Raw genomic sequence first — 22,268 nt, 5'->3', positions numbered from 1 at the left:
GTAGAGCAGTGTTTCTTTCCCAAGCACTTAAATATGTTTGATTTTACCCTTGCACCTGTCTTTTAAGGCAGACACACTCAAGTTGACACACAGTTTTTCTCATGACAAGGACCAGTTGTGATTTATGGCCATTTACAGGATGTCAGTGATGTGGAGAGGGTACATTTTGAGCGAACAAGGCTATATATGTATATCCTTTCACTTGGCAATAAAGAACATGGTAAAAAGCTGTTTTCTTCTCAGTGAAGAGCCCTTAGGCTAACTTCCTATAATGTTCACCTAATGTGTTACTATGTTCAAGTCACCTTAACAAATATTTCTTGAGTGCCTGCCTCCTGCAAGGTATTCCACTGGCTGAAGTGAAAGTTTCTGTGAGAAGCCTGATGTATAGAATTTGGAAGTAAAAAAATGCAGTGTTAGTGTGGGTCTTTACTGCTTTAGTGGAAAAGAAAGTGTTATGAGGTAACCTGTCTTTTCCTTTATGAATTTGGCTTGTTTAGTAAGAAACATATTAACCAAAGATGAAAGGTAGATTCAGAAACATTTATTCACTTTTAATATGAGTAGAAACTTTTATTTTCACCAGAAATTCCTAAACACCTTGATGATAATAAAGTACAACCCTGATTTTGGCTTTTAGGGCCATGGATAAAAGATTTGTAGACTTACTGAAGAGTAGATTCTATGAAAGCACAGACTCCTGATAAACGCTGAGTGCCCTGTAGTCCTCTAGATCAGCGGTCCCTAACCTTTTTGGCACCAGGGACCAGTTTCGTGGAAGACAGTTTTTCCACGGACGGGGGGTTGGGGGTATGGTTCAGGTGGTAATGTGAGTGATGGGAAGCGGCAGATGAAGCTTCGCTGGCTCCCCGCCACTCACCTCTTGCTGTGCGGCCAGGTTCCTGGGGGGTTGGGGACCTCTGCTCTAAATAACTGTCCTAAAAGTGGAAGAACCAGTCTTTTTGTTGGTGAGGACCCAGTGGCCTCCATCATTGTAACTACTGTGATATAACCTGTAGTGTGTGATTGAGAAATAATTTAATACTGTTGACAGGGGTATTTGTTGCTTATTTTGTACATTTGCAAGCAGTTCTTTCTTCCTCATGATACTCCTTGCATTAATAGTTGAGCGAAATGACATGATGAGTCAATAAGACTGCTTTCCCTGTGACCAGAGTGGTCAGGACAAGTCAAGGTCTAATCAGACATTTTCATTTCATTAAGTTGGACTTTTGCCAGAGCCTTTTGGAAGCCAGCATAACACTTGTTCTTGCAGGTCACTGGCCCAGACACAGTCACATGATTACACCTCCATGCGAGAATGTCTGGGAAATGTTGTTTTATAGTCTTGTTTCGGAATAAAAATCAGGGTTCTGACGTTAAGAAAAAGGCTACTGCTGAGCTACCCCAATTCTTTTCCCTACCTCCGATTTCTTCCTGATACTTAGATGGAAGATCTGGCTGTATTCCTTTTCTTGAACTCTGTGTGGCATACTTGGGTACTTCATGTCCTAGTCTTTCAACCTGAGAGGAGGATCCTTCAAGTTTTTGCAGCTTTCAGCTCCATGAGCTCAGTAGGAGTATCCTTGAAGCAAAATAAGAACAGGGTGTTGCATGCTCGTTTTTTTTTTTTTTTTAATTTCAGATTTTAATGATCAATTTTAGTTATCTATGCAAAGTGATTCATGCAGATCATAAAATTCTTAGAGGAAAAGGAACCCTGGGACAGAAGACATGGGTCCACTGAGGGCGGTAGTCATGGTTTGCAAATAAAAATTGTGACTGCAGCCAGAAGAAGGAACAGTGGGTGCTGAGAAAGGAAATGACAGATAACCATTCCTAGAGGGTTTATTTGGCTTTTTAGAAATAAGTAAACGAAAAGTTCCCTCTAGTTTGCTGCTTTGAGTCTTCCCTTTGAACACATCATCTAGGCAGAGTTGACATAGATGGTTCTTTTAATTTAAAATCTCTGTAGTCTTCAAACAAGGAGGCCCCATGCAGGCAGTCTCATAGATGGTTGTGCATGAATTACCCATCTGTCTTCAAGAAAGGGAGTTTCTGATTTCCTTCTAAGAAAAGGATTTGCAGGATGTGGTGGGAATGAGGTGAGTGAGGCCTTCAACTTCCATGCAGTTGCAGACATCTTGGAGGCAACTTGAACTCTTTGGATCATACTTTAATCCCTGATACCTAAGGATGGCGATCCTAATTTCAGCATCTGGGTGGTATTCATGAAAGACTTGTGGTTGAATAAGTTAGGAAGGATGCTCATATGAATAAACCTTATTATATGCCCCAGTTTCTGGGCAGCCTGCAGTACCGAGTTCTGACCTGGGATGAGGATGCCTTGTGTGGAGCTAGTGCCACTGCAGCTCTTAAGTCTCATCCAAGATGGTTATTTTCCATGTGCTTCTGAGTAGCTGTTTCTTTGGCTTTCTAATAGCATGGATACTCAGCATAATCACAGACTCCTAGATATGGAAGTATCTGAATGATAATGTAGTGTAATCTCGAAAGAAATGAGATGAAAGAGGCCAAGTGACTTGCTTCAAGGTATCTGGTAGAAAAACTGGTGTTAGAACCTTGGTTCCGTGTTCTCAGTCCAGTGCTGTCTTTCAGCGCACTGAATTTCTCAGAGAAAATGAGACTAAATGCGGTGTTTTTCTGTGTCCTCCTTTGCTCCTGGTACTTAACAGACCTGGAATCTACTCATGTATGTGTCAGGTTTTAGATCAGCAATAGGCTCACTGATTATGGAAATAATTGGGGAGATGTGGTATGTGTGAAAGTTTCAGGTAAGCGAGGCAAGGGGTTGTTGTGGTGGATTGGGAGATGTTTGCCAGTTCAACTCACATTTGTGCAGTGCGTGATGGGACTTGGGGCTCTTCTTTCTGTAGCTTATTAACAGATAAGCTGTTTTGCTGCTGGAGCTGCTGAATCTACAATAGCATGAATCAGCAAGAAGGAGGTGTGATTAGTCACGTGGACTTAGGCCTTTCCCATTGCCAAGGCTTGATATATTCACATCTTCCACTTTTTTTTTTCCTTCCGGTTTTACTGAGATATAATTGACATACAGCACTGTAAAAGTTTAAGGTATATAGTGTAGTACTTTGACTTACATACATCATGAAATGATTATCACAGTAAGTTTAGTGACCATTCATCATCTCATATAGGTACAAAATTAAAGTAGAAAAAAAAGTGTTTTTTTCTTCTGTTTTTTCCTCTTTGTAGAGGCTCATCACATGGAATGATAACATGTTTAGTCTTCTGTGTTACACTTGGTTTAGTCCACGTAATTACATGTAATGTAAAATTACATACAGTGCAAATCAGTCAAGAGGCTATCTTTCCTTCCTCCATCTCTGAGACATGGGTGACCACAGGAGGCCACTCTGTTGACATTTCTTGCTCTTGTCGTGGCCCTGTTGCCAATCAGTCTAAAAAAATATTCTTCTGTGAATTTCTTGTGAAGTTATTTACATGAAAAGTTCTCTAAACGTATGTAATTCAAACTTGATTCTTTGTTTAATGCCAGTGTAATTTATATTGACTAGAAAGACAATTATATGAATTCTAGATTTTCCCGGGAAATCTATAACATGCAGATCTGAAGTTCATATGGGACCTCTGTCTCCTCGTGAGCCCTAGGTAAGGTACAGTGAGGATGGATAAAGGAAGGAGTGAGTGATGCTTCATTGAGGAAGGTGAGCAAGGTGGCCAGATAGGTTTGTTTCATGACAAAGAGTGTGATTTAAGCACTTACATTCTTTTGAAAACATCTCTTTTCACCATCTCCCTATCCTGATATCACAGGAAGAAGGAAAAAACCAAACAAACCTGTTGCCTCATTTCCTAAAGCAGTGATTCTCAAACTTTAATGAACATGCAGATCACCTTGCCTTTTAGAAGACTGCCGACTCTGATTTAATAGTGGTGGGGCAGTGGTTCTCAAAGTGGGTTCCTCAGAGCAGCAGCTCTGGTTCCGCCAGCCGTGTTAGAACTATAAATTCATGGACCTCGCCTGACCTGCTGAATTAAAATCTCAGAGGATCGGCCTCAGAAACTGCTTTTACACATTCACCAGGTGATTCTTGTGTACCTTGAACATTTGAGAATCACTGCCATTGAAGCTATTCTCTTGGGATTTTCCCAGGCCCCTGGTGTTTGCTACTCTGTGATTGGGCCTTGGTATTATTCCCTTGCTCTTTAGCAATTGAAACTTTTGGGCAGAGATGTTACTTGAGGCTCCTGACTGGATGTTAGTGTCCAGCAAGTTAACTGGCTCTATTAAAGTATGTTTCTTAGTCCTTCACCACTCTCTCTGTTATAACCCTGATACTTTGTAAAGCAAAGATGCCATTTCATGGAATCATGAACATCAGTACCATGGCTAGACACCATACATAACATGGCGATTGGGTAATACCTTAAAAGGTAGACTGAAAAAGAAACCGACGAAATAAAACACCCCAGAAGAAAATGCTCTTGTAGATTTTCAGGGGTTTTACATCTTAATATCAACTGAGTCCCAATTCACAGATAGCTTCAATCATATTAATAGCCAGTGGGCGTTGTTACCTAGGTTCTATGCCTGCTTGGTTCAGATGAGTGCAACCATGCTTAGCAGTGCCTTTACCAGTGTTGCCATTACTGGTGAAGGAAGACTATTTTATAATAGGGATTGGATTCTCTCAGAAGTCAGTTTTCTTAAGGTATTTGCAAAGGATGAATGTTACCTCCTACAGTGTTTCAAGAGCTCTCACTTTAATTTTCTGAAAGTTTTATTGATTTCTTCCAAAGGCTATAGCTGGAGAAATACGCACTGTATGTTTGTCAGATTGGTTACAGGGTCTCCAATATAGGTGGGCTGAGGCTGTGTTTGTGCTTTTCCTCTGGGAGGTTTTTCATCTTAGAGAAAGGATCCATGTGTTTTGTGAATCTCTATAAAGCAGTGAGAGGAGTTCAAAATGTATTAGAGTATTCGACAAGAGCTCCAAAGAGGGCTATTTGGGCACAAGGTCTAGATGCTAATGTATTATGTTCTTTGAAAACAGCTTAAATGTAAGTACATATAAGAACCCTAGTTAAGATTTAAGGGTAATGCTGTAAGATCTCTCATAAAGGATTCACAAAAAGTGCTGCAATTTTGTAACCTTTCCAGAAGCAATACAGTGTATGTTCACCCCTCATTTGCAACTTGAAGAAATTTATCCAGTTTATGCGGAAAATTGAAAAGAAGCAGATGCTTATTCCTAAGCTAGAGTTTTGAAGGCCAACAATTAAAATAAACACGTCTCTGCCAAAACTTGAACTAAATTAAAAAATTTAGCATATAAATTAAAGCTTAACTTAAAACTAAATTTATCAAGGAAATACATTTGTTTTGCATTACTGGTTTCAATGATTGTGAAAAGGCTTCATTTTTATGGAACACTGAAGATTTTTCAGAGTTTCCAACAATTTATTAGACAATTGCACCACTGAAAATGAGTTACGAGGGTCTGGCTTAAATGTATGAACTATTAGCACATCGTTGATGAGTTTAGAGAGAGATGTTAAAGCAGCCATTATCCTCCTGCAGGTTCATGTTCCTATTCCCAGGGGACTGTAAGAAACTGGTTTGTAGCCTGAAAACAGATAAAGCTATGGGCTGAGGATATACGTAGCATCTCTTCTCTCCTATTCGTTTGTTCTTTCTCTTGGGAATCTGAATTTTGGGAGATTGCTGATGAATTGCTGTCAGGCATGGGTACTCTTAGTTTATTGCCATAGAAGAAGAGAGAGATTACTTCCTTGTTTGCAGTACCTGTCTGCTCTAGTCCTGTCTGTACAGTGTTTCCGAATTAATATTTCCTAAACACCTACCTCATAACTTTTTTTCATTTACTAAATATTTATTTAGTTCTTGTTTTCCCAGCTTTCTTGAGGTATAATTGACAAATAAAATTGTATATATTTAAAGTGTACAAACTGATTTGATACACCTAGACATTGGGAAATACTTGTCCTGATGAAGTTAATTAACATTTTCATCACCTCACATAGTTCCCCTCTACCCCCATACCCTTGTGTTTGTTTTTTTTTTTTTTTTGGTGGTGAGAATGCTTAAAGTCTATTTCAGCAAATTTCAAGTATACAAGACAGTATTATTAACTACTGTAACCATGTTGTACATTGGATCCTCAGAACTTATTCATATTCTTCTTAAAACTGAAAGTTTGTACGTTTGACCAACGTTTTCCTGATTCCCTCATCTCCCAGACCCTGGCAAGGACCCTTCTATTCTGTTTCTGTTAGTTCAATTTTTTTTTTTTTTTTTAAAGATTGCACATGTAAGTGATACCATGTAGCATTTGTCTTTCTCAGTCTGACTTTTTCCATTTAACATAATGCCCTCCGAGTTCATTCATGTTGTCACAAATGACAGGATTTCCTTCTTTTTTATAGCTAAATAATATTCCATTGAATATATATACCACATATTCTTTCTTCGTTCATTGATGGACACAGGTTTCCTTATCTTGGCTATTGTCATAATGCTGCAATGAACATGGGAATGCAGATATCTCTTTGGGATACTGATTTCATTTCCTTTGGATATGTATCCAGAAGTGGGATTGCCGGATCATTCGGTAGTTCTATGTTTAACTTTTTGAGTAACCACCATACTGTTTTCCATAGTGACTGCACCAATTCGCATTCTCACCAACAGTGTACAAGGGTTCCCTTTATTCATATCCTCACCAAGATTTGTTATCTCTTGTCTTTTTTCATAATAAACATTATAATAGGTAGTGAGGTCATATCTCATTGTGGTTTTGATTTGCATTTCCCTGATGATTAGTGATGTTGAGCACCTTTTCATATATCCATTGGTCATTTGTATGTCTTCTTTGGGGAACTGTCTATTCAGGTCCTCTGCCCACTGTTTAATTGGATTTTTTTTTTTAATTTTGCTATTGAGGCATATGAGTTCTTTGCATGCTTTGGATATTAATCCCTTATCTGATAGGTAGTTTGCAAATGTTTTCTCACATTCTATAGGTTGCCTTTTCATTTTGTTGGTTGTTTCCTTTGCTGTGCGGAAACTTTTTAGTTTGATGTAGTTCTACTTGTTTATTTTTACTTCTATTGCTTGTGCTTTTGGTGTCAAATCCAGAAAGATATGGCGAAGACCTATGTCAAATAGCTTATTACCACCTATGTTTTCTTCTAGAAGTTTTATGGTTTCAGGTCTTACATTTAAGTCCTTAATCCATTTCAAGTTAATTTTTGTCTATGGTATTCTTTCGCATGTGGGTATCAATTTTCCTAACACCAGTTATTGAATAGACTATCCTTTCCCCATTTTGTGTTTTGGGCACCATGGTCAAAGGTTAGTTGACTGCATATGCATCCCACATAACTATTTTCCTGAAAACTTTCATTTACTCCTGTTTGCTGTGCCAGGATGCATGGCCCTCAGTTTACTGTTCTATTTTCATTGATCCCTAATCATCACTCTGCTTCAGTCAGTCCAGTGATTTTCCTTCTTCCACCTCATCTCAGGTTCATGCAAAGTAGCTTCTTGGGCAAAGTTGCCTTTTCTTTCTAAACAGGTCCAGTCAGATCATCACATATGACTGCTTGTACATATAGAGGAAGGCAGACTATCAGGAGAAAACTATTTTAGGATTCTATGTTATAAACATTTTAACTAAAAAACTTTTAAATTTAACGAGTTCATGCTTCTTAAAAAGAAAATGCTGAACACAATTTAATCCTTTCTAGATAAATTAGAGTGACATTATACACAGTAAAAATAAGTTGCATTGTAGTGATTTCTACTAGACAGGTAAGGTATTAAGGACTAGTTGTCCCTGTATTAAATGAACCTGGGCTGTGTCTTTCTCATTGTTTTGTACTCTCTAATTTTTAATGTTTTTTTTGTTTTGTTTTTTCTCTGTTGCTGTCAGTATCCTTACTGCTGAATCTGTCTCTAAATAGAAGTACTTTCGTATCTGATATAATTTTTTTTTAATTTATTTTATTTATTTAATTTTGGCCGTGTTGGGTCTTGGTTGTTGTGTCGTGTTGATGCTGTGGCTTCCCCTCCTCTCCCTGTCTTTGGGGAGCGACCCTTTTGTTATTCCTTTACGTAACATTTCTGGTATTTCAGGCGGGAGCAGATATAAGTGTTTATGCTCATTCCCCATATTTACCTGAAGGTTCTCCTCTTTTGCTGGGCTGGTTGCAGCGGCCTTTGGTGGCTACTGCATTGTCCACACCTCAGGCTGCCCTCCTGGAGACTGTGCGCAGGGATGTAGGGATGCAGGGATACTAGCTGTGGCAGGAACGAGGCGACGTTTAAGCATGGGCCCTGGTCTGAGCTACAGCTGTTGAGCATTTGCTCTAACGCGTATTAGCTGTGTGTCCTTGGACAAGTCACAACCTCTCTGTGTTTCACCTGTGAAATGGGGGTTATAACAACACTTACCTGAAAGGTCAGCTAGATAGTGCCTGCAAAACACTTTGCTGCTTCCAGCACAGAGTAAGGGCTCAATAAATTGGAGCAATCGTTATTATTATTAATATAATTAACATACTATCGTATTTCTCAGAGATAAGAACATCTCTGTATTATCATCATTACATCTGAGATTAGACCAGATAAAAACAAGACCCAATTATAATAATTTCTACCATGGGTCTTCTACCAAGACCCATGGTAGAAATTAGAGAAAAGTCCAAATGATTTCCACCAAGTTATGTATTAAATCGTTTATTTATAATTATATTATTATTTATCATTTTATTATGTTATTTTATTTTTTGCTATTTATTTCTGTATCTAGTTATTTATGAAGCACCTGCTACGTAGCTGGTGCTATATACCGTAAGCCCCATGGGAACCAGGCCACAGAAGTGTGAAAGTGCAGACTCTGTCTTTAGGGAGCTTACATTTCAGCCAGAGAGAATAGTTAAAGAACAGCTAAATACTGAGTTATTAATTACTGGCTGAAGTGAAACAGGGATGAGCAAGGAGATGGTATGGGGGTTAGATGAGGGGAAACGTGGCTTGGGGGAAGATGTGGAATTGGTCTGGGCTTGGAGGATGAGGCAGGGCCAGATGCACCAAAGGAAGGACAGGGTCAGAAGCAATAGGAACCCCTTTCCCCACCCAGAGAGGGAGGGGAAGCTTTGTGTTTGCAGGTCACAGTGAGAAGGGGGTGGGGGGGCAGGGGCCCAGAGGTGGGGTGTAAGGTTGGACGTTGAGGTGTAATCAGATTGTGAGCGGCTTAGAAAGAGGGGCGGACGGGCTGGCAGTTAACGTGGCAGACACCGGCTCTCTGGGCAGGAGGATGGCGGGGCGGATGGTGCAGCAGGTCCCTGGGGCTTTACTCCGGTCCCCATCTCACCCTCAGCAGAAGGAGAACTCAGAGGGAAAGTTTCCAAATTCGCCTGATAAGCTGAGTGATGGGATGAATGAAAAATTGATGTGGGTCATAAATATTGTAGGAGAGAATGCACCAGATTCCCTTAAGGGTAAAGTTCAGGGAGAAACCTACTGCTGTGGAGGAAAGGGGTTCCGTGGGGGAGAGAGGGGGAGGGAGGGGGATGCCCATCGGGGATCCCGCGGTGCCACTCCCAGTATCCGGGGCCCCCGGGTCCTTGGAGAAGCTGCTGCTGCTCAGCGATGCTCCCGATGGAATAGAACGGCCAGTGTCCATTTGGTGAAGGGCATGGGGGCAGAGATGCTCCGTCTCCCTCAGCCTCAAGGCTGCTGCCCTGGATTCCTTTCAGCTTCCTCAAGGGGCGATGCAGATGTGACCCCAGAGAAGCTGAGGTCTCTGCTGAGCTCGCTGATGCTGGCTGACACTGGATGGCCCTCCTTTTCCACCAGCCCCACAAGCTCTTCCTCACAAGGCTCTCCATGGGGTCTGGGCAGAGTCCACAAGTCTCTGTGACCCTAGGTGGTCCCCTAGAGGTCAGAGTTCCGGGGCTCTGAGTCATTTTTCTGGTTGCCTCTTTGCTCCACATGCACCTCGGAGCACTGGTGCAAAGATCTTGGTGATGAGTCTTTGCATCCAAATACCTGCTGGTGAACTTTCTTCCGAGAAGGAGCACAGACAGTGAAAGGAGGGAGGCGGAGCCTTAATGCTGGCTCAGGGGGCCAGCCCCCCTGCCCGCATCCCCAGTGGCTTCTCATCACCTGTCTCTGGCGGTTTATTTCAGGAACACTTGAGATGGGCGTGTAGTGTGAGGGGAATAGTTACAAGCAAGCAAGGCAGGGGTGGGGAGCGAGAACAGTCTTGCTGGGTGGTGGGCTGATAAACGTTCACCAGCTCTTGGGGGTAGGGGTAAGGGAGGCATCTTGACTGGCAACGTCTGCTGATTGCTGTGTGTTAACACTCTCACTGTGAGCCAGGTCATGTCACCAACAGGATGCCAGGCGGCTAACACAGTTCCCCAAGATGTAGCAATAGACTCACCCAAGCTGGTAGGCACATGCCTGGCCCCACTGTCTTTGGAAGCTTAGAAACCTGAGTTGCCATCGTGCATTCTACCATCAGCCACAGCGAGACTGGGTATCTTGCCTCCCTGTCCCTCAGGTGGCCAAGAGTTTGTCTTTCTCTGGACCCACGGTAGGTTATCATGGTAGAAATTAGAAACTGGAAACCCAGGGGAGCTTTGGAGAGTCCCTCTGGGCTCACTGACTGCTGATGGCATCGGAATCAGATGCAGGAAGGAGGGAGGGGCTGGTAGGAACCCCTGCAGTTGCCCCAGAGCCTGAGGGATGGGCTGGCTGGCAACTGGTCCAGCTCTCCCTGCCTACCAGGGGTGTAGTTGGCAGTGCCTCCCACTGGCTGAAAGGTTTCTGATACCCCTGCCAGCCCTCTGAGTCTGTGTTGATGACAGCGACCACCTACCCAGCTCCATTACGGGTCAAGCACTGTGCTGGCTGCAATGTAGACCTCATCTCGGTCAGTCTCACAGCCACCCTAGGAGGTAAGCGTGATCTTGACCCCCACTTTACACACAGAAACCGAGGCTTGGATTAAATAACGTGCCCAAGGTGATACAGTTGGTAAGTAGCAGAGCTGGTTCTGTTTGACAGGAGCTGGGGGGAGTCAGCGCTGGGGGGGAGGGGCGGGGGAGGGTGAGCGGGAAGCCGGACTGGGGCCAGCTGCCCTGTCCCTCCCGGCCCCATCCTGTGGCAGCCAGGTGGGCGGCGGCATCTGTTGGCAGCTCTGGGTCAGGGGCGTCCACTGGCTTCCCCGGCAGGTCTTGGTGGGAGGGCGAGTCAGGCACTCTGTTCCCAGGAGGGGTTGGCGGATCTTGGGCTTAATGATGGGCCTGCAGTACTGGCAAAGCGGGGATCACTCTGCCTGCTGGGAAATGTCCTAAGGAACCCAGCTGAGCTGCAGTTACGGAGGTAGATTTCCTGCTCTTTTCCACATCTCATGATTAATCCAGAAGCCTGAGCAGTGCGTGTGATGAGGCTCAGCAAAGTGGCTGTGGGCATCTCCAGCCTCCTTTGCAAGCCCCGCTTTTCCTCTGGAGTAGGTGCCCTGGAATCTGGGCCAGCCGTACACATTTCAGCAACTCGATTACAAGAGACAGAAGAGGCCGGGTGTGTGGCACCAATAAAACCGCACACACCCTGTACTTCTCTCTGCCTGTTGCTGGTTTGTGCATTTCCCCACCACACCTCCCGAGAGCAGTTTGTTTCCCGGAAGCAGCAGAAGAGAGGTCGGGAGAAGGAGATGCCTTATTGTTGTGAATGTGATGGACGTGGTGGCACCACAGGGGACTGGACAGCAAGGCAAAGACTCCAGTGTCTGATGAACTTACTGGTTGAACTTACCGCTTACTGGTCTTTGGCAGGTAATCAGCTTCTAAGAGTCTCTGTTTCTTCATCTGTAAAATTGGATCACGGTACCTGCACTCATTGATTTAACAAATAATATAAACAGATAAATCCATACTCTGGCGTATTCTAGGTGCTGGAAATCAAGCAGTAAACAGAACAGTCTCTCCTCTTCGGATGTTAATAGTCTAACATGGGAAGATGGAAAACGGCAATGACATCTGTGTCAGGTGGTTATGATACTTAGAAGAAAAATAAAGCCGGGCTGAGGGGTAGGGGAGACAGTGTATGCATGTGGGGATGACTTTTCTTAAAGGACAGTCAAGGAAGGCATCTTTGATAAGATGATACTTCAACAGAACCTGGAAGAAAATGAGGTGCCATATAGATGTCCAGGTACGGCAAAGAGCTAGTTCAAAGGTGCTGGAGTGGGAGAGTGCTTGGCAAGTTCAAGGAGCATGAAGAAGCTCTGTGTGGCTGGAGGGGTGGGAAAGTGGGGGTCAAGGAGAAGAGGGCAGAGAGGGTGTGTGTGTGTGTGTGTGTGTGTGTGCACGCAGGGGCTGGTTGGATCATACAGCCTGGCAGGGTTACTCTAAGTGAGATGGGAAACAACTGGTGGCCTTGAGCAGAGAAATGACCTGATGTATATTTTAGAAAGACCACTCTGGTTGTTCAGTGGAAAGGAGCTTTTAAGACTGTAAGCTCGGTGCTCTGTGACCACCTAGAAGGGTGGGATGGGGGGGAGGAGGGAGGTCCAAGAGGGAGGGGATATATGTATACCTATAGCTGATTCACTTCATTGTACAGCAGAAACTAACACAACATTGTAAAGCAATTATACTCCAATAAAAACAACAACAACACTGTAAGTGGAGAAGCCAAAAGACCAGGTCGGAGGTGACTGCATCTCCAGGTGAGAGAGGAAGAGAGCTTGGATTTCAGCAGTGGTCGTGGTGATAAGTGACCGTCAGAATCTGGAAATATTCTGTAGGTAGAACGTGTAGGACGAGCTAGTATGAGGGGTGGGTTGGGTGAATAGTGAGACACAAAGAGACACCTCGAGATTTTGTCCTGAGATTGGGATTGACACATACACACTACTGTGTATAAAATAGGTAACTAATAAGGACCTACTGTATAGCACAGGGAACTCTACTCAATACTCTATAATGGCCTGTACGGGAAAAGAGTCTAAGAAAGAGCAGATATACGTATCTGTATAACTGCTTCACTTTGCTGTAAGCCTGAAACTAACACAACATTGTAAATCAACTCTACTCCAATAAAAATTTAAGAAAAAAGAAACAACACTTTTGCAATAAAAAAAAAGATTTTGTCCTGAACGATGGGTAAACTGCAGTTGTCACATATTGAAACGGAGAACTGGGTGAAAGGAGAACCCTTTGGTTGTGGGGTGCAGGAACCAAGAATTTGGCTTCAGGCGCATTAAGCAGCAGTAGTCTCTTGGATACCCAAGTGGAGGTGATGGGTAGACAGAGGCGTGTGAGCATCCGGGGCCCCGGGAGAGGCCGGGGCTGGGATACGCTCATCAGTGTGTAGTTCATTAACAATCTTGGGGCTGCGTGAGATCATCAAGGGAGTGAGTGAGGATGGAGAAGAGGAGTGGGTGGGACATTCCAAGGTTTAAAAGTCAGAAAAATGAGACAGAACCAGCATGAGAGTCAAGAGAGCCTGCTTAAGACGGGACATAGTACAGAGTGGGTGCTCAGTAAATCACAGCCACTGCCATCACCATGACCATCGGTATTTTCATGGGCAGAGTACGGAGAAGTGAAGTTTGAAACCAAAATAGCAAGAGTTCAGGAGGACGCACTTCATCTACTTTTTCCTCTTTTCCTTCCCTTTCTTCTGGTTGTGCATCAACCATGGTCTCAGACTTCCAGCTACTTACTAGAAATAAAACAAAACCATACAAAACTTCTGGGCACCTTACAAGCCCACAACTCAGTTCAAGATACTCAAGAAGAGCTGAGGTCTTTGGGTTGTTGGTAGGGTGAGTAATCACTGAACAGAGTCAGGGCACTGGATGTGACTTTCTCCTCTTACCAACTCACTATATGACCTCAGGCAAGTCCGTCCCTGCCTCAGTCCTGGAGGAGGATAGAGACTTCCATTCAGGGGAGAATACTGACTAGCTCACCAAGTTTCCTACTTGGATGGCATCTCTGCCATTTGCTTTTCTCCTCTCCAAAGCATATAGATCCTATCCTCAATTATTAAAGCAAGATAACAGTGCTTTTGATTTCCCTCTGAGAGTCTAACCTCGAATTGTGGGCTGTTTAGTACTTACAAAGTCTGGGAGAGGAGTGCCCTCTAGGAGTGACCATCCAAGGTCCCCCGCCCCATCCACCCCTGTAGGCAGTCTGAGGCAGATGCCTCTCACTGGTCTACCAGAAGGCCAATTACTTGAACCATATTAGTTTATTTATAATTATCTTCACTGAATTGCATTTTAGGAATCATGCCCTTGGCTTTCATTAAACATCCTTGAAACAGTCATGCAAAGTTCACTGCTGCATTTGCACGAGAACTACTGTTGCAGACACGACCTATACGCTTCTGGAAAAGACTTCCTGAGTGTTTTTGTGAAGCACAAGTCTGCAGGATATTAATAAAAATTTCATTATGGGAAAAGTTGAGTGAGTTTGGAAAAAAACCCAGGTGTCTTTCTTAAAGGTTATCTAAGAGGCTTTACTAACAAAAAGTACAGTGGGTCCTTAGACAGAGGATAAACTGCAAGATTTCCCATTTTGTCGACCCTTAGAATCCTGTTTTGGTGGTGCAGCTCTTGGGATCAGTGCTCTGAGCACCCAGCAGAAGAGGCTCTGAATGCTTCGGGCTCAGTTAGTCAAGCACCGTGAGCTGCAACAGGGAACATACAGACAGGAGGCCAGGTAAGCAAGCGACAGGGGAGCCTGCAGGGGGATGAGCAGCGAATGGGCAGCTGGCTCTTCCGTGCACAGCGATCCTGGGTGCCTGGGGTCCCAAGAGGCTTTGCAACGTCCTGGCTGCATCAGATACTAACTTTGCTATTCATGGAGTTAGGGGTCCTAGTCTCAAATATATCCCTCAGTGACCCTCCTGTACAACAACACACGGAGTTAAAATATTTTAAAAAATAATTCATTGTTAGGAAAAGGACACAGAGACATGTGCTGTGTTTACAGTTTCATGGGCGAGATGGGGAGGAATGCCACTCGCTCCGACAGCTCACTACCTAGGAAGACCACTGAGAGTCTCTCCCCTCCTCTCCCGCAGCTGGAGTCTCTCTCTTTCACTTCCTGACGTGTACACCCCGTCAACCCTCAAATTTCAGCCTCCGAAGCTCCGAGAAAGCCCCTTGGGGAATACTCTGCTCCTCCCTTTCACTGGGCAGAGCGACCAGCACAGGTGTGTGTGCAGACTGCCTGCCCTCCTATCCATGCAAGGTGCATTATTTAGAGGCTAATGATTTCATTGTAAAGTGGGAAGTGAAATGTGTTTCGCTAAAGCTTCCAAAGTGAGGGAGGAAGGAGGGAGGAAGAGGGTAGGTCAATGGGTAAATATGACTGCCTGATGGTCTGCGTCCAGCCGTCTTCCTAAGGCTGTATCTTTAACTGGGAGGTACAGCAAGATGATCGATAGCACAAGCAACCTTAGGAGAACCACACCGGCCAGCCCGGATCAGCAGAGTCTGTGTGGTGAGATTTAAGGGGGTGCTTAGTTGGCCCTCCAGCTGTAAGTGTTTGCCAGATGACTTGTAACTTCACCACTGGAGCCAAATTCCTTTGACTCTTAGGGCTCTTTCTGCATTCAAGAGCCCTTGGAAATGAGAAATCCCTGAAATGGGTTGTCCCCTGCTGTCAGCTAACCCTGACGCTCAGGAGTAGAGTTGGGAGTAACGGGACGCCGTGTACCCGGGGTCCTTCCTGGGCGTGTGTAACTCTGAGGCTAAGACAGTGAGACTGGCAGTTTAAGAAGCACCTCCAGGACCATGTCACCTACTGGCAGGCGGAGTAAGGACCCTGCAAGGTGGACAGACATACCTCTTCTCTTATCATTTGAGGGTTTGAGAGAAGAGGCACCGGGAGTTTAGCCTTAGCCCTTCCCACAGGTCTAGAGGTGGGAAGAGAGAGGGATGGGCTTTGACCCTGGGCGGCTCCTCCCTCCAGGCCAAGACCCTGGAGGAGGTTTAGTTTGTATCTTCAGAGGGGATGGGGTGCCCAGGCAGGTGACTGAAGACTTTATCTCCGAAGGACCCAGCATTAGAGAGCTGAACAGCCCCAGACCCCACAGGCCGGGAGAGCTTCTGGTCATCCTTCCGTGGGGTCCCATCACCTCCCTGCTGGAGGCAGACTGGGTACCAGGACCCTGCGGTGAAGCCGACTGGGGAGCAGCTTCCTCCAGCCTCTCCAAGCCCAGACGTCAGCGGCGAGGCTCAGACTTGGTGGCTGTGCTCTGTCTCTGCACAGGCTTGTGTACGCGCAGCGGGGGACCCACGCAGGGGACCGGGGTGGGGAAGCACACAGGAGGAAAGTGCAGAGTGGCGGCAAGTGGCGGTGGTGATGCTGGGGCAGTGCGAGCGGACAGTGGCTCTCCTGGAGGCTCCACCCCTCGGCGGGCTGGCGTGGGACCTGGGAACGGACAGTCCACGTGGAGGGGCAGCTACTCAGGGCTGCCCTGCCGGGGGGGCGGGCGGTGCTGTCAGGTGGGGGCTGCCTTCAGGGTGGAGTTGTAGCAGAGAAGTGGGGTCACCCCTCTTGGAAGCTTTTGAGAATGCGTATGAGGAGGGAGCTGCGAACGGAATCCGGAAAAGGTAAGGAGTGCCAGCTTGGTGGAGTTGGGTGCTGGCAGAACTCGCCTTGGAGTCGTGGGAGCGTTCCCAGGAACATCCAGGGGATCGCCACCGGGGCCCCAGTGGTCCCACAGGCCTCCTGAGGCTGGCTGTGCTGTGCTGAAGCCCATATCAAGGGCCCTGGGGATGGCAGCAGAGGCCAGCATGGTTGAGGGTCCCCCGCACCCACCTCCTCTCTGCAGGGACCACAGAACTGCACGCACCGTGGGTGTTCTTCACCTGCTCACAAAAGAGCCGGGTCATTGCACGCAGCAGGAAAGGCTTGACGGGGGGTGACGGGAGGAAGGGCAGGAGCAGAGATTTTCCATCTTGATGGTTTTGTTCAAGGCCAGCCCAGAAGCAGCTGACGTTGGCTTCATTTATCCAAAGGGCACGGCGAGTGACCCTCTACAACCCAGGGATCCTGAAATATTTAGAAGCTCTAATGTTTGGGTGGGAAGAGAACCTCTTTTGGATGAGAAGCTCAATTATTCAGGAAGGGAGAGCGCCCGTTGTCTGGGGCGTAGGGGGGGCACCTTCCTGCTGCGTTGGCGGGGTGCCGGGCGCGGGGCACCCTGCCTGGGACACTTGCCCTGCTCTGTGGGTGAGGCCTCTCCCACAGTGCTGGGCTCTGGGGGACTTTTCTCGTGGCCAAACTCTTCGGGAAAGTGACACAACGGCCTCTTTCTTCCAACAGCACCTCTGATTGAGCCTAGGGTATGGTTCGAGGTTGCGTCTCTTGTAAACCCCCCTTCAGCTGCTGTCAAGGGCTGGCACCGGAGCTCTTGAATTTAGGCTGATGTGGGTCCTGCTAGAGCCTGCTGTCATCTGCACGTGTCAACAAATGTGTATGCAGGTGTGGACCAGCTGGATCTCTCTCCTTCTCTGGGAAGCGTGGTTTTCAGCAGCGTCAGGCTGGGAAGACAGACATTTCATGAACCCTGAAGTCCTGTGCAGGCAGTTGTCACACAGTGTTCCACCAGCGGCCCACGGCCGGCACAGAACACTGCAAAGCTCCATCTAGCACAAGTGACCACGGGGAACGGGTTGAGAATCCTGCTGCATTGTACACGTCTCCTAAGGGAAGAACATCAAGAAAGATGAGCTCGCCGCGGAACTGGCGAACTGTGTGGAAGGGGCGGGATCTGTAGAGCTCAGCAGCGGCGAGCTCCTGTCATGGCTTGGCCAGTTCGGGTCTCCCCCTGTCACTTACGAGGGTGCGGCGATGTTTTCCCAGATGTGGTCCCCGTGTACAAAACAAAGAATCGCTTTGCACAAAGCCAGAAGGGATATGTTGAAAGAATTATCAGAAGAGAATAATACATAGGAAATGTTTGTGCTCGCATGCAAGGAAACTTTGTGGGGTATCTGTGGCTGCCAAAGTGACATCTGGCAGGATTAACTGGATCACCAGAGCCAAACAATGAGGACCGGGAAGGCAGCAATAACTGTGAGGCCTGGGCCCATGTGGGGGCAAGATTTTGAGAATGACCACTTAGGTGACAAAATGGGATTCCCACGAACCGCAGCTCTGGTTAGTTTCTGGTCTGGAGCCAGATCCTCTCTCTGATGCAGACGTGGGAGGACGGAGCGGCAAGAGCTGCCCAGCTGCTCATCTGGGAACTCATCCTCCAAGGGACTCTGTCCCTCGTTCTCCTCCCGTACCTGGAGGCGGCAGTCAGCGGGCAGCACCTCTCACAGCACCCCCACGTACACCTGCTCAGACCACCTGCTCGGAGCTACTCGTTTGCCCAGCCCAGCATACCTGTTCCACCTGTCTGAAGACCCGCCGCACATTTCCTCGAAGCACACCCCAGAGCTCTTCGTCACTCCAGCCACGCCTCAGCAACTCCTCTATCAGTACCGGCTATATGGACACGTCCTCCAGCCCCTGTGGGAACCTGTGTGGCCGCCAGCCAGCCAGCTATTGGGCCTCAGACCTGTTCCCTGGTCCTGAGTCAGAACCAAAGCCCTACGTGTCCAGGGTCCACTGAACCCCAGCCCTGGTCAGATATGGAAAATGGAGACTTGGAGAGAGTAAATGATTCACTCCTGCTCTTCATCCTTCAAAGGAAGGCCCCAAAAGCGCCTCGACTATTCGTCAAAACTCATTGAATTGTACTGTTAAGATCTATGCCTTTCACTGAATGCAATTTTTGCCTCCATTTATAAAGAGAAGAAAAGCTTTTTAAGAACTGGGTTGACCCCCCTGCATGCACAGACCCAGCTGCAGGCAGAGAAGATGGTCAGCCCAGCCCAGACCTTGCTAAGAGTCTGCTCAGAGGCCGTGGGTCTGCTGGCACTGGATGGGCGCAGATGCTGGGCAGATGAGCTCTGTGTGGACAAATATGATTAGACAAATATGATGACCTAGAGTAGGGCCAAACAGACAGGAGAGCCCAGGAAGCAGACCCTGGGAGAGGGGAGATACCAGTTGGGCCAGCACACCTGAGGCTATGGTCAAGGCTATGAGGACCACAGTGTGGTGGGCACGGTGGCTGTGAAAGCCCCACTGCTGCCCAGCCAGCCCGAGACAAGCCATGGGGAAGCACTCACCGGCCAGCCCCGTCATAATCTCCGCCAATCCCGATGAACTTGCATCCAGTGACTGCCCTGATGTGGTCGAAGTGATCTGAAGAATGGGAAGTCAGCAGTGTGGGGCTTCCAGGGCAGGGGTGGGGGTGATGACTGGCCTCTGTTGATTCCCCTTTTTGCAGCCTGTAGGCCAAACAGTCCAGTTCCTTCGTGGCCTGGCACCGAGAGTACCAACTCGAGGGCCCTGAGGTTTGATCTGAAGTGATCCCAGCTGGCTCTAGACTGGACTTCAGATTTGGAGTGGACCCCAGAGCCCCCTGTTTGGGCCATTTCCCACCCACGATTCACCCTGCCTCCCAGTCTCCTTGAGAACCTGTGGGGGCTCCTTTCCCCGGGTGTGGAGGATGAGAGAGGAACAAGAGTACAACTGATGAAGACCCCAGAGACCTAAGGAGCTGTCCAGTCCCTTGGCCAGAGGTAGGGGCAGTGCGCTTTAGGAGCCCCTGCAGAGGCACAGATGGGCAGCACCCGGGCTCTGTGTCTGACAGCCTCCCTGATACCCATCAGTACCGCAGTTTTGATTCCGTGGCTCCAGTTCCACGTGGCACCAAGGTGCTGTGTACCGTCCATTATTGGGTTTTTGGGAGCTGTACCTATTGCCAACAGGTGGGTCAAACCACTGGGGCTCTTCTGAAGTCCTCCCCAAGTTTGGACCCAGCTTCAGCTCCAAATCAGGGTTTTCAGAGAGCCCAGGGTGAGGCTCACCTGCCACAGTAGGCACGTTGGCTAACGGGTTGCACTGCAGCACCCGCACGGACAAGGGCACCATCACGATGCCACCGTTCTTCTTCTGCAGGGGCGGACCGGTGGACAGTCAGCATGGCCCCCAGCACAGCCACCTGCCTGTTCACTCTCTCGGCCCCTGTGAGGAAGGTGTTGAGGTCAGAGTCGTCTCCTCTCTGGGTTTGTGTGAATGGAGGAGCCGCAGCCCTGGTCTGGGTGGTGTCTTGGCCCTGGGTTTCCGGGTTTGGTGGAGTATCTTACCACCTAGACCCCCACCTAGGGCTCAAGAGTTCAGGGGCTGTGGACCGTGGGTTTTGGGGGCAGAAGATATTTAACCTGGGGTTTGAGGAAATTGAGGGAGAAGAGGCGCAGGTTCAAGGGCTCCCGGTTTGAACCTCTTGCTTTAGGTTTGAGGGCCAGGGCAGTCTCTCACCAGAAGCTGCAGGATATCATCAGGATCATTCCGAGTGTTCTTGCACACACCCCGGGCAGCTGAGTGGGAGAAGATGACAGGTGCCTGTGACACTTCTAGGGCTCGCCGTGCCACAGCATCGAGACATGGGACAAGTCCACCATCATGCCCAGGCGGTTCATTTCTGCCACCACCTTCTGCAGGGACAGGATGGGGAGAGGGCATCAGGGCTGCATTTACCTTGTGTGCATTTATCTGTAGGGAACAGGCGGGGCTGTACATTCATGTGGGGCAGGGTATGGAACCCGGGTCCTTACCTCGCCCAAGCCGGTCAGCCGACTGACATTGCTGTAGAAGGGGTGGATACCCTTTGCTGAGCTCTGTGCCCTGCAGGGTGGCCAGGAGGCAGTCTGACTGGTGGCCATGACTTGGCTACAAGAGCCTAGAAAGAGGTTCTGTCGAACCGTCTACACCTGCAACTCCCTGGTGCAAGAGGAGGGACCCAAACTGGGCTGTGCCTGGCAGTAGGAGGGCCCTTCTGGGGATTCAGTCTTGTTCTGCGAACCTCCATTCCCCTCCCCACCCCAGGTTCAGGGCGGATCCCAGGGGTAAACTTGCTTTGGGCCCCAGCGTGATCTTGGGCAGATCCCTGCCTCACTGGGCCCTTACCATCTGCACTGTGCTCACCAGGGCGTGTTGCAGGTGTGGGTGAGTGTCACGTGGCGCACACCCAGCGCATAGAAGGTACGCAGGATGGAGAGGCTACTGTCCAGTGAGTGGCCGCCCTCCACACCAATGAGGCAAGCCACCTTCCGGGTATTGTTGCGAGCTGGGGGCAGGTAGGTCAGATGATCATTTTCAGAGGCAGGGGTAGCTTACTGAAGTCCCTGGCACCTACCACCACCAGTCTGTTTACCTTTTTTTTTTTTTTTTCTGGGTCGTGCCGCGCAGCATGAGGGCTCTTAGTTCCCCCACCGGGGATCAAACCCGAGCCCCCTGCAGTGGAAGCGTAGAGTCTTTACCTCTGGACTACCAGGCAAGTCCCCCGTCTACCTTTAAGTGAGGTCACAAGCTCCAGCTCAGAATAGGAGGCACACATGAGGCGGATGAGGTCAATTTGCTCCAGGGTGAGGCGCACAGCATCCCGTTCGTGGGTCTGGCATGGGACGTAGGCTGACCAGAACTGAGGGAAGGCCAGGGCTTGGTTTGGGCTTTGGAACTCCTTGGGCTTCTCATAGCCTCCTCAGCTGGCACAGCACTCACTGTGCCCAGAAGTCACATGGAATGCGTTGCTTTTTCTGTGGTACTTGGATGCCCGTCAGGTTGGCTCACTGTGACCCCTGTAGCCCCCAGCATCCATGGCATGGCACTTTCTAGGCCACTATGGTAACTTAGTTCCAGTGTGACTCACCTGTGGTCTCTGAGGCCCCCAAACTGCCCCACATTCCCCAGCAGCCATGGTGGCACCTTGTGTGTCCCTTTGGTACCTGGGCACCCACGAGACCGTCTTTCAGCCTGTCCAAGCTGGTCTGGCCATGGCTGAAATTGCACAGATTAACATCCTGGAGCCCATTGTGGTAAAACTGCCTCAGGACCAGGGGCATGTCGTTGTGGCTGGAGGGAGGTCAAGGCAAATGGGTGGGCTCCTTAGGTCTTGGGATCAGGCAGGACACATTGCCTGGCCTGGGCCAGCCGGGGGGTCCCCCACCTCACACTGTCACACAGACTATACTAGGAGCAGCTGAGGCCTGGGCTGAGGGGTTCCCACCAGGGAGGGGATGACAGAGAAGGGGAGGGGCATCCATAGGTGATGGAGAGGCCATCCAGGGGTGGTGTGAGGGAGCCTC

General features: G+C 48.0%; 2 long non-coding RNA genes and 1 pseudogene across 18 annotated transcripts in view; 1 reads left to right on the top strand and 2 right to left on the bottom strand.

The window, feature by feature from the left end:
* The window catches only part of LOC309658226, a 477,715-nt gene that overhangs the window by 64,859 nt on the left and 390,588 nt on the right, over positions 1-22,268 (top strand). For 2 of the 16 annotated variants that reach the window (XR_014262111.1, XR_014262112.1), the window contains 2 exons: positions 14,643-14,772; positions 15,137-16,107. The exons of 11 other annotated variants lie outside the window; for them this stretch is intronic. This is a non-coding gene — a long non-coding RNA (uncharacterized lncRNA). 3 more of the 16 variants (XR_014262109.1, XR_014262113.1, XR_014262110.1) reach the window with 3 other exon arrangements.
* LOC309658272 lies at positions 4,663-9,237 on the bottom strand. Its single transcript, XR_014262163.1, has 2 exons — positions 8,208-9,237; positions 4,663-4,947 (listed from the first exon to the last, which is right to left on the bottom strand). It is a non-coding gene; the product is annotated as an uncharacterized lncRNA (long non-coding RNA).
* Positions 17,391-22,268, bottom strand: part of LOC309656989 (dipeptidase 2-like) — a 9,804-nt pseudogene continuing 4,926 nt past the window's right edge. The window contains exons 2-10 of the transcript XR_014268304.1: positions 21,909-22,040; positions 21,475-21,604; positions 21,109-21,250; positions 20,739-20,808; positions 20,443-20,618; positions 19,992-20,076; positions 19,248-19,323; positions 18,457-18,592; positions 17,391-18,356 (exon numbers count right to left, since the gene is read on the bottom strand). The product of XR_014268304.1 is annotated as a dipeptidase 2-like (transcript). The remainder of the gene's footprint in view (positions 18,357-18,456; positions 18,593-19,247; positions 19,324-19,991; positions 20,077-20,442; positions 20,619-20,738; positions 20,809-21,108; positions 21,251-21,474; positions 21,605-21,908; positions 22,041-22,268) is intronic.

The sequence above is a fragment of the Balaenoptera physalus genome, assembly GCF_965194825.1.
Source record: "Balaenoptera physalus genome assembly, chromosome: 3".
Taxonomy (NCBI): Eukaryota; Metazoa; Chordata; class Mammalia; order Artiodactyla; family Balaenopteridae; genus Balaenoptera; species Balaenoptera physalus.
Note: the sequence above shows the minus strand (reverse complement) of the source record. Positions and strands in the feature narration are given on the sequence as shown.